Here is a 17711-nt window from a genome sequence, read left to right as displayed (position 1 = left end):
GAGCAGGGCCCCGGGCGCCGGGCCGGCCCCTGGCGGGCCTCCTGGCTTCCCAGCTGCTTCGGAGCTCGAGGTGTTTTGTTATTATTATTTTCGTGAAGGCCAGGCCCGCCGGAGGCCGAGCCCGAAGGGCGCCGAGGCGTTATTGGGGGGCAGGGGCGGCCGCCGGGGCCCTGCTCGCCTGTGGCACGACTGCCGGGCGCCGGGCTGCCATTTTGTCACCGTGGCTGTTGTCGCTGTGGGGGGGGGGGTGCAGAGTCTTGCGCCATCGCCCCGACGGCCCCGGACGTGGAGGCAGCAGGGGAAGCCGGCTCCGGGGACCCCGGGTTGTGCTCTGGGCCCCGAGGGGGGGTTTCCTCCCCGCGACAACGGCCTGAGGCTCTGCTGGAGCGTCGCGGCGGCGGTCGCCCTGGGAGGGCGGCGATCCTCCCAGCAAGTGCTCCCCCCCACCCCCCATCGCGCTCCCTATCTCGCCCGCCCCTCTTCTCGCCAGTGTTTCGCCCTTCCTCCCGCTGGCGTTTTAGACGTAGTTAAATGTGGCCCTGAAGACGTACTGGTCGCCCCGGAGTTTGCTTTTTCGGAGGAACTGATAGGAGGGTTGGGGGGAAAATTAAACATGAGGTTTCTTTTTCGGGAGGGGGGCGCGCGCGCGACTCTAGCGGCCCTGACTGGAGCCAAGGACAGCAGCCGCTTACCCGGGAGGGACGAGTTGTCGATGTGTTGGGGAAACGCCCTCCGGGGCTGGGCTCTCCGGGAAGGTAGGTCGCGCTCCGGGTTTCAGGTGGGTGTTGCAGCGCCCTGCAGTCTGCTAGGGGAGCCCCCTTCCCCCATCTTCCTCTGCCCCTCCCCCTTTTATTTTTTGCCTTGGGGAAGGCAGTTTACGGTAGTAAACGTCACCCTAAACCGAAAAGAGAAGGGAATAAGGCTTGCTTTTTTAAAAAGTAAGTGATGTCTTTCTGCCGACCGCCTTTCTGCGTCACGTCTCTGGCTTCTCTCCGGGACTTTTTAAAAGCCGATGTCAGTGCTGGTTAAGCACCTCACTGGTTAAAGTCTGGTGTCTGCATGAGACTAGCTTTGATGGCAGTGCCCGGCAGAGGCTGCCCAGGAAGCCAGGTTTTAACTTTGACCTTTGGAATACGTCGCATGATGTTTTCCAGGCTGACTTACTGCCTAATTGGGTTCATGTAGCCTGATATTAACTCCAGTTTATGCAAGCCAACCAAGGATCCCCAGGCAGAAAACTGAGCTCCAGCTCGGTTTGGTCATGGTCGGTTATGTTTTGTTAATGGATTGCTGCTGCTGCTGTTAGTTTTGAGTCTGGGGGCTCCATCGTGAAGCTGGGTTTTGGAGCCCCCACGGACCTGAGTTTGAATTCTGACTGCTACAAAGAGGTAGGATAAGTTAACCTCCTCTTTGAACTTTAGTTTCCTCACCTGTAAAAGGGGGGTGGTGATCTGGTTTAATGAGTAAGTGACAAAAGTGGCTCGATCTGGATCTGGCCCTCAGGTGCTCAGTATGTGATAGTGTTATTGGAGAGAGAACTGCGGCACCATGAGGCACAACTTTGAGCTTCTCTCTGGTTCTGGACAACAACAACAACAATAATAGTGAATGCTCACACAGCCCCACCCTGTGCCTGGCACAGTTCTAAGTGGATTAGACAGATGAATTAAACTAGTCCCCACAGCAGCACTGTGAGGTAGGTACTGTTATTATTCTCGTATTACACACAGGGAAATTGAGGCAGAGAGAACTTACCACAGTCAGTCTGCATACTCAGCTTCTTAGTCTCTGTTCCCTCCCTGAAGCACCCTTTCTTGTCAGACACTGAGGGGAAGAGTTTTTTCTTCTCTGGCTTTAAAACAGTGCCACCTTATGAGGGATTGAGTTTCCTGTCATTGAAGGTACCGACATGAACCCGGGATGGCCTCCTGGTTGGAGATACTGAGGTGGACGGTCAGGACCAGGGGCTCTGATAGAGGGGAAACTGTACACTTTCTGAGTTTGGTTTAGAACATCACATCTGTTTAGGCTGAAATAAGTCTGTCCTTTTAGGTGTTGGAGTATACATTTTGGGTAATGAGAAGACTCTTAGGCAGTGGTTTGTATGGGATTTTGCATGTAATGCATTTTCCATTTTTGTCACCATCTACAGCCAGAAAGCTGAAGAAAATTGGCATGGCCTCTGTACCTAAGATGTAGTATACTAATAACAACTCAGGGATCATCTCCCGTAGTTCTCCTTAACGACTCGTCAAGGTTAGGCAAAGCAGTGTGACATCCTCCATGTTGCGAGGGTGGTCACTTTATACAACAGAGTTGAGTTCTCGTCCCACCGTTAAGCCAGGGGCCCCTTTAGTTGGACAGTAGGGACTCTGAGAGTTGTGTAGTCCATTAGGTCCCAAACATGGCCCCTCATCAGAATCATCTGGGGAGCGTGTAAAATGCAGATCCCACAAGGGTCGTGAAATTCAGGGTGAGCTGCCTGTTTCAGTATCATGAGCTAAGAATAATCTGGACACAGAAACGTTGCAATCAATGTGATGATGTGGAACACTTAACTTTGAATCTCCATTAAGTGAAATGTTATCCCCCCAAAAGAATTCCACTTGTCTTGTTAGCTGGTTATAACCCTTCCATCCCCCAAATTGTATTCATTATAGATCTTGAATTTTGTCAATAAAAGAATTGTGGAAATTTGTTTTCTGTCATATAAAAGTGCCTGTGTAGTATTGTCTCTAGATAAAGTTTATTGTCTGGCCTTTTACAGAGAAAGCTTGGTGATCCTTGTTTGGGGGCCGGTGGGATCGGGATCTGGGTGTTTTTTTAATTATTTTTAAATTTTTTATTAAACATATGGCAAGCCATTCATTTGGGTGGTGCTTTAGGAGTCTTTCCAAGGTTTTTTTTGTGTGCTCTTTAACTAGTTGATGCCTAGTGGAAATCATCCTCGTTACCAGTTTAGAATTGAGTGTCCCTTCCATCTAGAAGTTCTTCTGTATAACCAACTAAAATTTCTCTGGAGTTTTTCAAAAGGTTTTTGCATACCTTGTAGTTAAATAGTTACTCTTACATTTCAGATGTCTTCTTAGGGCTTTGGGGCCTGCAGAAGGTGCAGCAGCTGTGTCCTCCATGGCTGACATCAGACCCTTAGAACACAGATCATTGAAAGCCACAGATAATCCTGCAATCTCTGGTTCTGCCCTGCTGCTCTCCCACCATGCATGTTTCCTGGGGAACATACCAGCAACAAAGTGGCTTTGAGTTTCAGCTTCTTTCTGCCTCTAGCCTTTCGTGCTTGAGCTAATGAGCAGAGGGAATAGAAATAAGATTGGCCAGACCGAGGGGAGGAGGAGATAAATTCAAGGGGAAGAATTCCAGTTCCCATAAGTTTGGCATGTACTTTAAGGACAGCAGGCCGAAGACCCAGTTCCCTGTCTTGGCCGCATGTGCACCCCCAGCCTTTCAAGGTGACTCCCTCTAGACTTAACACAGTCCTTCTTATTTGTAATACAGGCACCTACCTTAGCTTTGGGGGCTGAACATCCCAGAGCTTCAGTCCAAATTAATGATACCACATTGAAATAAGAAACTTGGGGCTGTGGGTGACCCTTTATGGGTATTGTATATAGGATACTCCACAGACCTGCCCCACCTCCTTGGTGTAGTCGCTTGGGAGAGGAGCTCAGAGCTTGTTGCTGAGTGGTGATGAACCCTGGTCGAATGAACTTGGCCCAGTTGTTTGGCCTGAATTCTGACATGAAGAGGAGGCTCATTACTCTGGTGTCCAGAGGGGGCCCCTCCCTTCCAAGATGGGTGCTACCATACCTCCCCACCCCGTTTTTTTTTTTTTTTTAATTTTTTTATTGTTATGTTAATCCCCATACATTACATCATTAGTTTTAGATATAGTGTTCCATGATTCATTGTTTGTGCATAACACCCAGTGCTCCATGCAGAACGTGCCCTCCTCAATACCCATCACCAGGCTAACCCATCCTCCCAACCCCCTCCCCTCTAGAACCCCCAGTTTGTTTTTCAGAGTCCATCGTCTCTCATGGTTCTTCTCCCCCTCCGATTTCCCCACCCCGTTTTGACCTGCCCACCCCCTGCTCACGCTAGTTGTCTAGTCTCCCAGGAAATACACACCATCAGTCCCCCATCACCACTACATTCTTCCCACAAATACAGGGAAACAGGGACCTGACTTTGAATCTTATAATCTTATGTTACATTGAAATACAATCGTACAAATGATAAATACCCAACAATGGTGTTTTCATTAAAGAGATGGAGTCTGGCAGGGATGGAGAATTGTGAAGGCATCTGTTATTCAGAACTTGTCATTTAATAAAATTTGTTGAAACAAGATGAGCAAAGCACCCATGGCCCTGGGCCACCTGCTCGGACATGGAAACAGCCTCCTTATATAGAGCCAGTTGTCCTGATGATATTTGTTAATACAAAGTCTGTAAACAAGATAAAATATCTTTGTTCTGCCACACCAGGCCCTGTCTTGTGCCCACTGGGCCACACCCTGCAACCCCCATGTTTCCACTCAGATTTATTTTGTTTTAGCCCCACAGCTGCCCTGGTGTGCTCATCTATCTTCTTTACCAGAACTTGCTCTAGGCAGCAGATCTAAAAGATCAGCTTACTTGCTCCACAGTCACTTACCCTAATGTGGATTAAAGTCAAAGCTGTCTTTCCCAAAGATGTTTGTGTTTGGAGATTCTGGTTTGGTGAGGAAGTTAGCAGAGGACTATTAGAGACTTGTGTGCTGTTCTCAGTTTTGCTACTAACTTGGACAAGCTGCTGGGTTTCTCGGGGCCTCTGTTTCCTCTGCTCTAAAATGGGAGTATTGAATTAGATTGGTGGCTTTCAAACTTCCTGATCCTAACATAAAAATATGTTCCACACCGCTACCCAGTGTGTATATACTGACAGGTTACACAAAACAATGACAAGGTGCTTCCTTACTCCATGGAAAACACTTCTGTTCATTAAAAAAAAAAAAAAAATAGTGTACTGGCTTTGACCCACAAATTGATCACATTGCTTGTGATTATTTGAGAGACATTAAAAGATGAATATTAAGATTCCTTCACACTCAAACATCTTGCGGTTTGATTTGGGAGAATGAGAGAATGCCGTTGGTAGCTCTGTGAAATCCCTCCAGGTCAATAGCGATTTCTCCTGCTTTTAAGCCAGCTCGTCCCTGGGTCCCCATGTTCTCAAACTGCACCCCTTTGGTTTTGTTCTAGCTCTTTCCCACCCCAAACCTCATGGCGTTAAGGAATCCTTACCCTAAATTCCTACCCCAGGTGGATGCCTTCCAAGGTTCCTGGTTATGCCGGGAGCCCCCAGCCAAACATGTCCCCCTTCTCTGCACACTCAACCACCGGGCTCCCTCCATCCTCTGTGTGCCACACACTGTGCAGGTTGCCCGCAGGCTCCCACGTTTTCCAGCGCGGAGGAGAGACTGTTGGGGAGAGAGGAGAGTGCCTTTGGCTCCTGCTTCCACACAGACTACCTGGGTGGTGCATCCTGTCTCCCCCACTTCCAGCCACGGCACTTCTTGTCTCTCTGCAAAGTGATGCTAGAACAGTATCTAGTGCATAGTAAGCGCCCAGTGAACGGTAACCGTTATTGGTATCATGGTCGGTTCCGCTGGAGCACCATTGTCGGCATTCACTTAAAACACACACACACTAACAACAGACACGTTATATTAAAAAGTCACATTTGTTTCAGTGAGAAAAGAGGTTAGAAGCTAGAGAGTCTAACTTGGCAGAAGTCTTTTTCCCCACAAGCAGTTCAATAGCAAACGTGTTGTTTGTAGATGTGAGTTAGCTGTAGCATCACCGGCCCGTGGAGCTGCCCCAGCACCGGACCCCAGGCGGTTGCTAAAGAGGGTAAGGTCACCGCCCGCCCTCTCCCTGGCTGTGCCCTTGCTCACTGCCCAGGGCAGCTGCCTCGGACCCCCTCCCGAAACTGCGCTCCAACCCTGCCCCCTTGCCCTCCGGGCCACCCCCTCCCCTCTCACAGAAAATCCACACCTGGCTTCTGAAGAAATGCCTAGCCGGAATCCGTGCCCAGCTCCGCCGTCCTCGGGGTCCAGTCCACTCCTGCTGCTCAGGTCCCTTTTGTCTCCTCGGCCCCTGAGCCACTCTGATCCTTTGGTCCCTCTCAAGCTTGGATGTTTCTCCCATCTCAAAGCAAACAGAAAACCTGGCTTGATTCTTCCGTGTCACCGTAGCTGCTGCCTAGCTCTCTCTTCCCTTTTACAGTCAGACTTCCTGAATTGTCTAGAACCACCTTCTCCGTGCCCTCTCTTCTTTCACACCTCAGCCCTCCCCCTCTGGTTGGCTTCCTAAACAGCTCCAGAAGGACCACCTCACGGTCTTCCTGACCTTCCTCAGCAGTGTCTGCACCCTTGACCTTCCTAGAGCCGTTCCCTCTTGTTCTCCCTTTCTCCAGTACGTCTCCTACAGCTCTGGCCACTCCTTGTTTCTGGGGTCCTTTGCCCTCCTCTGGGTGGCCATGAAGTATTGTGCCTGGGCGGGCCTGGGCCTTGGGCCCTCTCATTCTGCATTCTCCCACCCTGACCGCGGAAGGGACCGGGCGCTGTCTGCGATCTGATGTGGGCCTCCCAGCCCCGAACTCCTGGTTCAGCTCAGGACCCACCCGATGTCTCCACCGGAGTGTCCAGAAAGAACCCCAGGCCTCTGTCACCTCCATCCTCCCGCAGATGCACCCGTGATCTTCTGTCTGTCACAAGGTCCTGTCTATTCGAAATACTGTCCTCTCCTGCCTGCCAGCCGATGTCTCCGCATCAACAGCCCCCTTGAGCCATGCTTCAGACTTCAGCCAGCATGCTCTCACCAAAACACAGATGTAATTGTGCCGCCGTGCTTCGGATACATAGTGTTCTTAGGAGACCGTCCAAGAGCCTTACCAAGACCTTCCTCAGGTCCTGCGTGGACTGGCCACGGCGTGCTCTCATCCTTTCCCTCACCGCCTTTATTCCTGCAGAACTACTCTGGGCCATAACCGCTATCGCTGTCACCGACTTAGCATCTAATTGTCTCCACCAGCTCCCTCACCCTCCACCCTCCTCGGCTCTGGGTCTGGTTCTTTTGTTATGAAACTCTTAGAGAAATTTCCTTCACAGAGCTTCAGTTGGTAATTATACATTCTTGAATGTGAGTGTTTGCGTGAGCATTTCTGTCCCCCTGTGTAGCCGCATGATTTAAAGGCCCCGTTTTTGGTACGCGTCACCGTGTACCCTCAGCACAGCACTGCCCTTGGCACATGGTGGGCATTCTAGAAATGTTGGTTGAATGAAGAGACCAGGGTGCTTGCATGTTCTTGTCATTGTCATCACCTTCTGTCTGGAAAGCCAAGCACAAGCTCCTGAAACAAAGCATCGGAAACAATGTAGGGTTTGTTTACCCCCCCCCACCCCCGCCCTGCTCTCCCCTGGGTGAGTGAGCTTCTGCCTCTGGGGTGGTGATTCACGCTTTCTTAGTACCCTGTGCTCCTCAAATTTTTCTGGTTCTTACATCCCTAGCGTAAAGAATTTGAACCTCGGCCCGAGTTTGTCTACCTTTTAGTTAACAGATTGTCCACATACACCATGTGTACATGTGTACATTATAAAACACAACACCAAAAAAATTAAACCTCAGAAGCAGACATCAAAAATATTTAGAAGTCCTAATATTTTCTTCCTGCAGGTCAGTGGATTGTGTTGGCCGGTCCACTCAGGAGACTACTCTTCTAATCTGTGGCTGGTTTTATTTTTAATTTGGTCATGAAGGTCCGTGCTGTGTAAGACGTGCCTGTACGTTACCCAGCACTCTGTCCTTACGCAGAACTTCCCAACTTTGGTGTGTGTGATGGGTTAGGGGTGGAGAGCATTCTTAACCCTTCCGTGACAAGCAGGGGAAATGCAGCGGTCTGCCAGAGATGCCCAGCAAGGGGAGTGCCTGCTGCCTGCTTCGGCTTGGTGCACACACCCACCAAAGCCCCCTCAGGCCGTCCCTGAGGGTCCGGCAAACCCCTGTGCCGGGTCTGCAGATGTCTTGTGAGGCTCACAAGTGTCGGAGGTGAGGGCTTGATGAGCAGCGGACGGAGGCCAGTCAGAGTGGGGGAGAGGAGACTCTCCTACTTGTCCTCAGGCTGGGAGGGAATAAGGGAAAAGCCGGGTGTGCTGCAAGCTGGAAGGACAGGAGTGGAGAGCCAGAGTGAAGTCTGGAGGAGAAGGGCCTGTGGCGTGTCTGGGTGCACAGCGTCGTGCTGGGACTCTGCAGTCAGAAGTGTCCAGAAGGTCTCCATCGCTGAATTCTGCTGCCTCCCTCAGAAGTCATGAGAGAGGGAGAGAGAGTGTGTGTGTGTCTGTGTGTCTGTGTGCCTGGGGGGGTGGTGGGGTTGAGGCAAGAACCTGTAGTCGTAAATTAAAGGGATTCCTTACAGGTTTCTTCAGGGGCACGTATCCCAGGGAGGCACTCATCCCCCATTATGTAACCAACTTTGTAGCTGCTGGCCTCAGCAGCAGGCCCAAACGGTGTGGCTCTGAAGGGAGGGAGGGTGCGGGGAGCCCACTTCACGGACACGGCCTGTATGCCCCGCATCCAGAACGATGCAGGGAGTTCCGGGAGTGCTGCTTAAGGACCTGGGGAGCAGCTTGAATGCCCTGAACCCAGTTCCTGGTTCTGGGTGGGGAGTGGCTTACAGACGGATGGAGTGAGGTCTCTGTGGTGGGGCTGGGGAGACAGAGCACACACCGGAGAAAGAAGGGATGCGGCTCGGAAGGCAGATTTCAGCCCCAGCTGTGTATCCGAGCCACCAGGGGAGCATTTTAAGAAATTCCCAGGCTCTACCCAGCTACAGAATCGGCTTCCGAGCGTGGTGCCCAGTCCGTGTATTTTTAGACTGCTCTAAAGGGGGCTCTAAAGCGCAGTTGGGAACCGCCACGTTGAGGCAGGGTGCAGAACTTCACAGCAGGTAGGAAGAAGTCAACTGAGTGGATGTCAGAGAAGAGGAAAATGGAAGAAGGAAAAGAGGAAAGAGGGGTGTGGAATTCCAGCCGCTGGGGTGCCCGGCTCCGGGCCTTGGCCTGGCCCCCCTCACGCACTCACATTCCGGCTCCTCACACCTGTACCCTGGAGCCGTCCCAGTCTCTCACGGGGCTGCTGCTGGAGCGCCCAGTGGCATCTCTTGAGCAAGCCCGGAGTTGGCCCTTCCTCCGTCGCCGGCGGACTGAGAGGCCAGGGGGCCTTGTGTAAGAAGGAGGGGACCCAGAGCCAAGCAGGCAGGCGGAGGGGGCAGTGCCCGAGCTGCTGTGCCCCACTGGTGGAGGACGCCCGGCCGGTCTTCTGTGAGCCTCGGCTGCCTGGTCTGCAAAATGGGACTAGCAGTAATGCCTGGTTCCCAGGGGTTGTGGTCAGGGCTGAAGGAAATGTTTGTGCCAGGTGCGTGTCGTGAGGCTAGGGGACTCTAACCAGCCCGGGCTGGAAGGAGCTGTTTGAACAGAGTTGGGGAGGGGGCGGCCTGTCTGAAGAAGGCCCTTGCTCAGCAGCTGGGCCTGTGTGTGGTGGGAGCAGCTTTAAGGAGAGCTGTCTTTGCCTGCCCCAGAGGGAGGCCCCCCCGGAGCTGCTCTCACAGGGGGGAGGGGGCGGGGGGCGTGCCCAGGCAGGAGTCAGCCCTGCGTTTCTGTGGAGGCGGGGCTGGTGGGGCTGTTGGAGCTGCAGACATCCCCTGCCCCAGGGCCTCCCTCTCCCCGCGGAGTCAGGGGGAAGGGGCTCTCTGCCTGGCTTGTTTTTTCTGGAGCACTTGTTCCCTCTTGCCTCTCAGAACTCCAGGTCTGCCCCACTTGGGCCTCTGTCATTCACACAGCTCCTGAGAGGTCCCCTCCAGGAAGTCTTCCTCCACTCACTGGAAGAAAGGGTGCGATTTGCGCCCCTCCCAGGTGACATCAAGAGGTGGAGGTCCCCGGGACTCGCAGCTGTGCTCTCCCCAGAGCTCATTCCGGTGGCACCTCCCTGGGGTGTGCGTGGTGGCTCAGCTCTCCGTGGGGTCAGGTCAGTGTTTCCATATCCCCCTGCCGGAGGGTGCTGTTAAGGGTTTGCAGGGACAGGCGCAGCTCCCCTGCAGCTGGGTGCATCAGGAAGCCTGTGTGGTGACGTCATGCGTCTCCAGCCTCCCGCCTAGCTGCCTGTGGGAAGGATCTGTCTGTTCTGGCACCGGGGCCTATTCCATATGGACGGCCAGGAATTGGCCATCTCAGTCACCCAGGGTGTTCCTGCCACTTCTGCATGTCTCCTTTTCCCCCTGGAGATTTGGGTGCAGCCCGGGCGTGGCCTGGGGGGGTGGGCAGGCGTGCACTCTGGTACGGCTCCCCAGCTGTGTCTGGAGGCTTGAAGAATCCTGTCTGCAGAGGTTGGCCTGCCGCCATAATGAATGGTTGTGCTCCTCCTAGCCCCTGTTTGCGGCTCTGTTGCAGATACGGCTCTGTGTGTCTTGGTCAAGAGCGCTGGCGTGTCTGTACATTGAGGTGTGGTCTGTGAGTCTGGGGAGGCTTCTAGAGTAGGGCCCTCCGGGGCTGCTGATTTGGGTGGAGGTAGAGGCACTGTGGTTATGGGAGCAGAAATGGAATGCTGTCCTCCTAAAGTGAAGGAGTACGTGGTTCAGGGCAGGCATTTGGCCTCCGTAGGCACTTGGGAGCCTTCCCTCAGTTCCAGTGGCCAATGTGGTCACTGCCATGAGTGGCCACAGGGGAGGATCTGATGTGGAAGTGAAAATACACTTCTGCGTTTGACCAGTGGCCATAGACTCCGACAAGGTCTGGATCCTGGTCTGCACGGTGCCCACTGTCCTGGGAAAGCAGACTTGTGTCGGGCAAATGCTTTGCTAACCCCGGGAGGCTTATGAAGGCCACAGATGCTAAGCAGCACTTGGCCAGCTAGTGTCTGATGTTAACCAGAGTTAGGAGGGTGATTTTTTTTAGATAGAAAATGCTGTGGAGGGGCGCCTGGGTGGCTCAGCTGTTAAGCGTCTGCCTTCGGCTCAGGTCATGATCCCAGGGTCCTTGGATCGAGCCCCGCATCGGGCTCCCTGCTCAGCGGAGAGCCTGCTTCTCCCTCTCCCTCTGTCTGCTGCTCTGCCTACTTGCGCTCTCTCTGTTAAATAAATAAATAAAAATTAAAAAAAAAAAAAAAAGAAGATGCTGTGGAGGGGTCATTCATCTTCACATATGGATTGAATGACCATGGTGCGCTGGGTCTTTTCTGGGCATCCTGGATACAGCAGTGGACTAGACAAGCTCATCCTCCATGCTGCCCACATGGGACCCCTGTTCCGCTGAGGGAGATGGTCAATAAACTAAAGACTGCTGCTGTGCTAAGTGCCAAGAAAACAAAGCTGTGTTAAAGGGAATGTGTGAGCCAGGAAGGCCTCTCTGAGGAGGTGGCATTTCTGCAGTCACTCGAATAACCTACACTGGACATCTGGTCCCGGCAAGCCAGAACCTTAGAATGTCTGATCTTGAAGTACCTACGAGTCACCTTGCTGATGAGCAAGCTGAGGCCCAGCGAGGTTAAGATGCAGATTCATGAGGCGATAAATAGGAAAGATGATGTGATAGAAGAGGGGGACAAGACATAACTGGCCAGTACTCTGCTCACACCATCATTGGGCATTTCCCCGGGCCGGCTGACCCTCTGCCTTTTCATCCCGGAATGGCTTTTATTATCCTGTCAGGACTCAAGCTTTGAAAGATCGGTAAATATCTGTACTTGCAAATTTGTATTTGTTAACAATAGCAGACTTATTGTCTCGTTTATGGCTGTGTGAGTTGGGGGGTGGGGGGCAGAAAGTTGAAGCACATCTTGCGTCCACCAGTCAGTGCTCCAGGCAAGGGCTCACCACCTGGTGTGGGTCTCTCCCTGCTGAGGCAGAGATGTGGCCCAGTTTGGGTGACCACAGGCTCCTGCTGCCCATCTCCGAGGGATCTCCACGGTTCTTTCTGAAAGAGCTGAATTTCTCAGAGGATCCCATTGCGACTTTTGGGATTCCATCTGGCCCTCCCAGCCTGGTTCGAGGGTCCAGGTGCCTCTGGGTGGGCTAGGGAGACCCTACTGATGCCTCTGACCAAAGCTGGTGAGGTAGGACCCAGAGGGCCCCAAGGGCTTATTTTCAGGGAGAAACACACAGTAAAATCAGATCACAGAATCAGCCCTGGCCCCCCTCTTCTCCCAAGGACTAGCCTTAATTGGCTGAAAGTTTTCATCTAGAAGAAGGTGTCCTGCATGAAGTTGAAAAGAGCTTCTGGTGAAGTAAGACTTCATTAATTAGCCTGTTAGGGAAATGGCTTCCCATTATTATGGGGGCTGGATAAATTTGATGACCACTGTTCTCCTTTGGGCTTCTGAAGGGAAGGCACTAGATTTTCATCCTTGTACTAAATACTGAGAAAAATGTAGTATCTTCTGCAAGCATTTTGTTTGTTTCTAAGTGTTGAGTATCTATGTGCCAGATACCATATTTATTCTTATTTAATCTGTACAGAAATGCTCTAAGTGGGATTACTCCCACTTTAACAGATGAGGGAACTGAGGTTCAGACAGCTAGTTAAGGAACTAGCTCAAGGTCACATGCTACCGAGGAGCTCTGCTTGGGTACAAAGCCGGGTCATTGATGTCAGAGCCACCTCGAATCTTACCTGTGACTTCCCCCATCTTCCCAGCCATTTTGGGGCTGCTGATAATATGAAAATGCTCTAGATTCCTGACTTTATTTCTTTCTCTTCTCTATAAAATCTGCATTTGTTTTTCCCTAGAAGGGTGAACATAGGATACCAGCATATCTGATTTTAAAACGTATTTTATTGTGTCATAAAACACATTAAAGTAAAGGAAATAAATGTGAGGTTCAATAGATTTTTCTCCTTTGGATTCCCCCCCCCCCAAAAAAAAATCATTTTACATTGTCAGGGAAATCCCAGCAAGGTCAACCCTCCGTGTACCTTCCCTTGCCTTTCTGTGCCAGGGTCTTACTTGTCTGCACTTTCCCTCGTGGCTCTGACGTAACTTCAAACACGCGAGCTTAGGCACGCAGAGGAGAGGCATACCTGGGGAGCCTCAGAGGACTGCAGAGGGTCTGAAAAGTGGGAGAAGACCAAATCCTTTTCCAGTAAAAGTAGGCTAAGACAATTAGGGGCTTAGGTGCTGCCCCAAAAACTTAAGTAGCAGTGCATTCCAGCCTTAGTAAGAAGACCGTAGTGGTGGCTGTGGGAGGGGCGTGGCCATGCGTTTTGCCTGCCTTGCGGTCGGCAGGACCCCTCCTGGACCCCTCCTAGGACGAGAGTCAGGCCTCCCCCTTCCTGGGCACCTGCTGCAAACCTTGGATCATATGAAGTATTTGGCAAACGATACTTTTTTTCTTTTTGATCCTCTAGAACACCCCTAAAGTATACATATGGCCATCTATTACCAGATAAGGAGACTGGCCCTCGGGGCACACAGAGCTGCCCCTCTGAGTCCCTTCTGCTTGTCCCTCCAGACTGGACAATTCCGGGGCAGAAGGCAAGGATGCCTTTATCATTGGGTCCCCAGTGCCTGGTGAGGTGCCTGGCATTGAGTAGATTCTAAGCATTTACTGAAGGAATAGAGGTGACGTAACTTGTCCACAGTAGGTATAGTGGTGAACCCATTAAATTGTAGGGCCCCAAGGCTCTGGGACAGCTGCTCTGTGGGTCAGAAGTAGGATCTGATTCCAGCTCTTAATGGTTAATAAGTTGGGTGAACGCAAAATGACGTATGTGGCCGCTTATCTAAATTGCAACATTACTATGGCAAAAGATTGGAAGCAACCCAAATACTCATCAATAAGGAACTGGTTAAGAAAAATGATGGTACATCCACACAATGGGACATGATGGAAATAAGAAACGAGGAAGGTTTTCATGTACTGTATTACACGAACTTCATGAAAAAAGGGAAAGATCAGTATATAATATGTGAGTTTGGCATAAAAGGGAAAAATAAGATTTTGAATTTGCTTGTATATCTGTCAACAAACTCTGGAAGGATACTTAACGGGTGGGATGGTTAACAGGGCAGGATGGGGGGGAGAATTAACTGTGTATCTTATGCTTTTTGGTTTGGAAGCCATGAGAATGAATGATACTTATTCAAAAAATTAAAAAGAAAAAAAAATAATGGAAGTGACTTTGGACCCGCTATTCTATCTATCTGGGCTTCAATCTCCCCATCTGAACAATGAGGTGATCGGATTAGAACAAGGCTTCATGTGGAGGGGAATGTTATATGTATTGGGTGTGTCTCTGGCTTTTGTGGACTTTTCCAGAGATGCTGACCCTGTCCTAGGGTGGTCTGCAGTCCCTTCTGTTGGTGGCCTGGACCTGGATGGGCTCAGGCTGTTTGAGAAAGGCTGGGGTGATGCCGAGAGCAAGTGGCCTTCTGCAGAGGGGTGGGCCTTGTTCCTGTCCCCATTCCTGGCAGTTTGTCCTCTGAACACCCTGCCCTGGTGTGACTCAGTTGGTTCTTCCCCCAAACCAGGAGGATTACAGTGAAGAGAGACTGTTCTGGAGCATTCTGGCAAAGTGCTGCAGTTTAATAGGAAGAAAAATGGCAGAATGTTTTCCCAGGTTATTTTTAATGCTTTTCAGTTCAGCAAACATTAATTGAGAGCTTAAGTGCAAGGCAGTGTGGGGGAGTGAGAGCTACATAACACCTTGTCTCTGCTCTCCGGGGTGCGAAGTGAGAAACTTGAGTGTAAAATCCCTCCTCATACCCCCCAGGACTGCACAGTTTACCTCATCTGTGGGATTGGTAGGAATTCTCCCCATTTCACAGACAAGGAAATGGAGTCTCAGTGAAGGCTTTCCCAAAGCCACACAGTTCCCAAGTGGTAAAGCCTGAAACCAAACCAGAATTTATCTGCTTTTCATGAGCCCCAACACTTCTAATCAGAATATTCTGCCAGAGGATATTTCCCGGAGGTGTGTGTCTTAGGCCCATTTCTGCCTGGAAATACCGGGTGAGCACAGCCCTCGATAAACCTCCTTCACCGGTTTCCTTTATGGAAGGGCCGTGGATATCTCAGGCTTATGGGTGCATGTTGAACCTTATCCCCCTTTGCTGTGGTCCCAACAGTTCTGCCCTCCGCTGCCTGGGAAGCTCACCACCTTACCACCAGTTAGGTGCAGAATGTCCCATCTGTGCGTAAGGGTGGATGTGACAGACAGCAGCTTTCTTCCCAGCCCATCCTCATGCCACCACTTCCTTTCCTTCCCTTCTTCCACAAATTCTGTTGCTGCCACCTGTCATCCTAGCTGTTTCCCAGAAGAGCCGCCCATGCCCCCCCGCTTAGGGTCTCTGCCCTCCCTGGCTGTTCCCTGTACCTGGAAGGTTCTTCCCTCGAACTTCACTTGGCCTCTGTCGCTCAGAGCCCAGGTCTTCCCTGGCCGCCCATTCTAGAGTGGTATCCCTTCCCACTGTTGCTGTATCCTCCCTGGGTCTTTCCTGGCTGGTATTTGTATATATTACATATAGCTTATGTGTACTGGTTTATCTTCTCACTCCCCGCGAGCATGTAAACTCATGGAGCCTGGCTAGTTTCTCTTAGCCCTGTCTGTAACTGGATCTCTAACACCAGCCTAGCACAGGTGCCCAGCACCTCATTGATAACTCTAAATATTGTGGAATGAGTAAATCGCCCTGTGGCCTAACCATGTCACACTTCTTTAAGGAGGAAGGAAGCAAATCATAGCATCTTTTTAAGAGGTGAAAACTACCCAAGGCTTCTCTCTTTGCAGAGCTTCATCATATAACATTAATTTATTTAATAATCGTTTGGCACTGTGTCTGTGTAGAGGCCTCTGCAGACGGTCACTTAGCAGCCTCTGATTTGTATGCGTAGGGAGACAGCGCACGGGGTTTTCAGTGCAGCCCATTCTTTTGTGGGACAGTCGTAATGATTTTAAACACCCTTACAGTTTACATGGGGCCAAAAACTGCCTCTCTGTAATTCCCGCACACTGATCTCCATTCTCGGAGAGCACAGAAGAAACGGACTTCCGCGTGCGCATACACTCCTTCAAACAGTTGGAGAAAGATGGCTTATCGCAAGGCACCCCACTCCCCGGCCGGATCACTGCCGGGTCCTTTGACTGTCCTTCCAAGTGCCCGCGGCTCCTAGGGGCCTTCCCATCCTCGGTGCCTTCCTCAACTTCGTTCGGCTTCGAGGTTCAGAATTTAAGGTTTAGTCCCGTCGGAGCAGTGTTTTGGGACCCTGACCGAGGAACCTTGGCCCTTGTTGACGTGTCTTTGTCCACACAGCCTGGGATGGCCTCGACTGATGAAGACAGAACTCAGTAGGTTCTTCTTCACGCTGTCTCTTGAGTGGTTGGGCCCCTCTCTGACTCTTCCAGAATCATAAAGGTTGTAAGGTCTTTGGTTTTGGCTTTTAGCATTTTGAGATTATAGCAGCTGTAGTAGGTCGGCGAAGAACAAGGAACCCGACCCGGACTCTATTTTAAAAGATAGTAAATACGGGTCGAGTTCTGTCTCCAGAATCCCCGAGAAGAGGGTAGAACTCTGGAAGTCAAGCAAAATGTGCCGAGCCTTTAGCTGTATCGCTTCTTCCCTCTTTTTCACTGCCTGTGGCTTTTTTTAGGGTCTGTCTGTCCCTCTGCCTTCTGTGTTCCTTCCTCCCCGCAGCCCCTCGCTTCCCCGTTCCTTCGTTGCCCTCCTGCCACTGCTCCCCCTCCCCGCTCTGCCAGTCTGCAGACATACGGAACCGTTTGCTTGGGTCCCTTGCTAATACTTTGACCCTAAGCCTTTGGTTTACAGACTTAGGCAAGTTGCATGTGTCACATCTCTCTCAAGGAGAAAGAACGGACATTAAATTGCTTCGTATGTGTGACCCTTGGCTGATTTGTTTTGTGGCCCTGGATAGAAGAAACTTCGGCCCCCAGCTTTAGGCTCTTGTGCCAGATTGGTTCCCGTGTCTGCCCACCTTGGTGGCTTCTGATGGGTGGTTGGACGGGAGGGCTTCGGTGGCACACTGTTTGCTTCTGTCATTGCCACTGCCACTGTCGTCTTGGGTAGAGGTGGCAGGGAAGGAGGCCACTGAGCCTTTCTCTGCCCCTTCTGCCCCTCCAGCCCTGCTGGCGTGTGTGCCGATGTGGGAGGGAGGGAGGAGGACCAGGATCAGGCCTGGGGCTCTTTTCCTCACAGCTGTTTTCCCTCTCCTCCTTTGTTTCCTCTTGCTTCAAGGAGTTCACCCCGGAGAGGCCCGTGACTTTGGGGTGTGGGCCCTAAATTGGGAGAATGGAGAACAGCCCAAGGACTGATTCCATAATGGGCTACCTGTGTGACCTTGGGTGAGTCACTGGGTTGGTGTCCACTGAGCTTCATCAGTTGCCAGAGGAGCTGGATTGGATCCAGTGGCTCCCTAGAGGTGGTGATGATGGGGTCCTTGGCTTCTCTGAAGCGTTTTTGAACAGCCAGCTAGAAATTCCGGCCGAGGCACATCCAGGGGCTATGGGAAGCGGCCTGGCCTCTGAGTCTGGGTAGTGTGGAGTCTTCTCAGATGGACTAAGCTGCTGGGCCAGGCTGGGCAGAGGCTTGACCTGCCAGCTCATGGATCCCCGAGGAGTGAAACTGAGGAAGCCAAAGAATTAACTT

The 17711-nt window shown here is 51.5% G+C and overlaps 1 protein-coding gene across 1 annotated transcript in view; it reads left to right on the top strand.

The window, feature by feature from the left end:
- ANP32A (acidic nuclear phosphoprotein 32 family member A) overlaps positions 1 to 17711 on the top strand; it is a 37529-nt gene that overhangs the window by 3220 nt on the left and 16598 nt on the right. The gene's annotated exons all lie outside the window — the stretch shown is intronic.

This window comes from Phoca vitulina, unplaced genomic scaffold (genome assembly GCF_004348235.1).
Source record: "Phoca vitulina isolate PV1807 unplaced genomic scaffold, GSC_HSeal_1.0 scaffold20, whole genome shotgun sequence".
Taxonomy (NCBI): domain Eukaryota; kingdom Metazoa; phylum Chordata; class Mammalia; order Carnivora; family Phocidae; genus Phoca; species Phoca vitulina.
The sequence above is the reverse complement of the archived record's forward strand: the minus strand, read 5'-3'. Positions and strand labels throughout refer to the sequence as shown.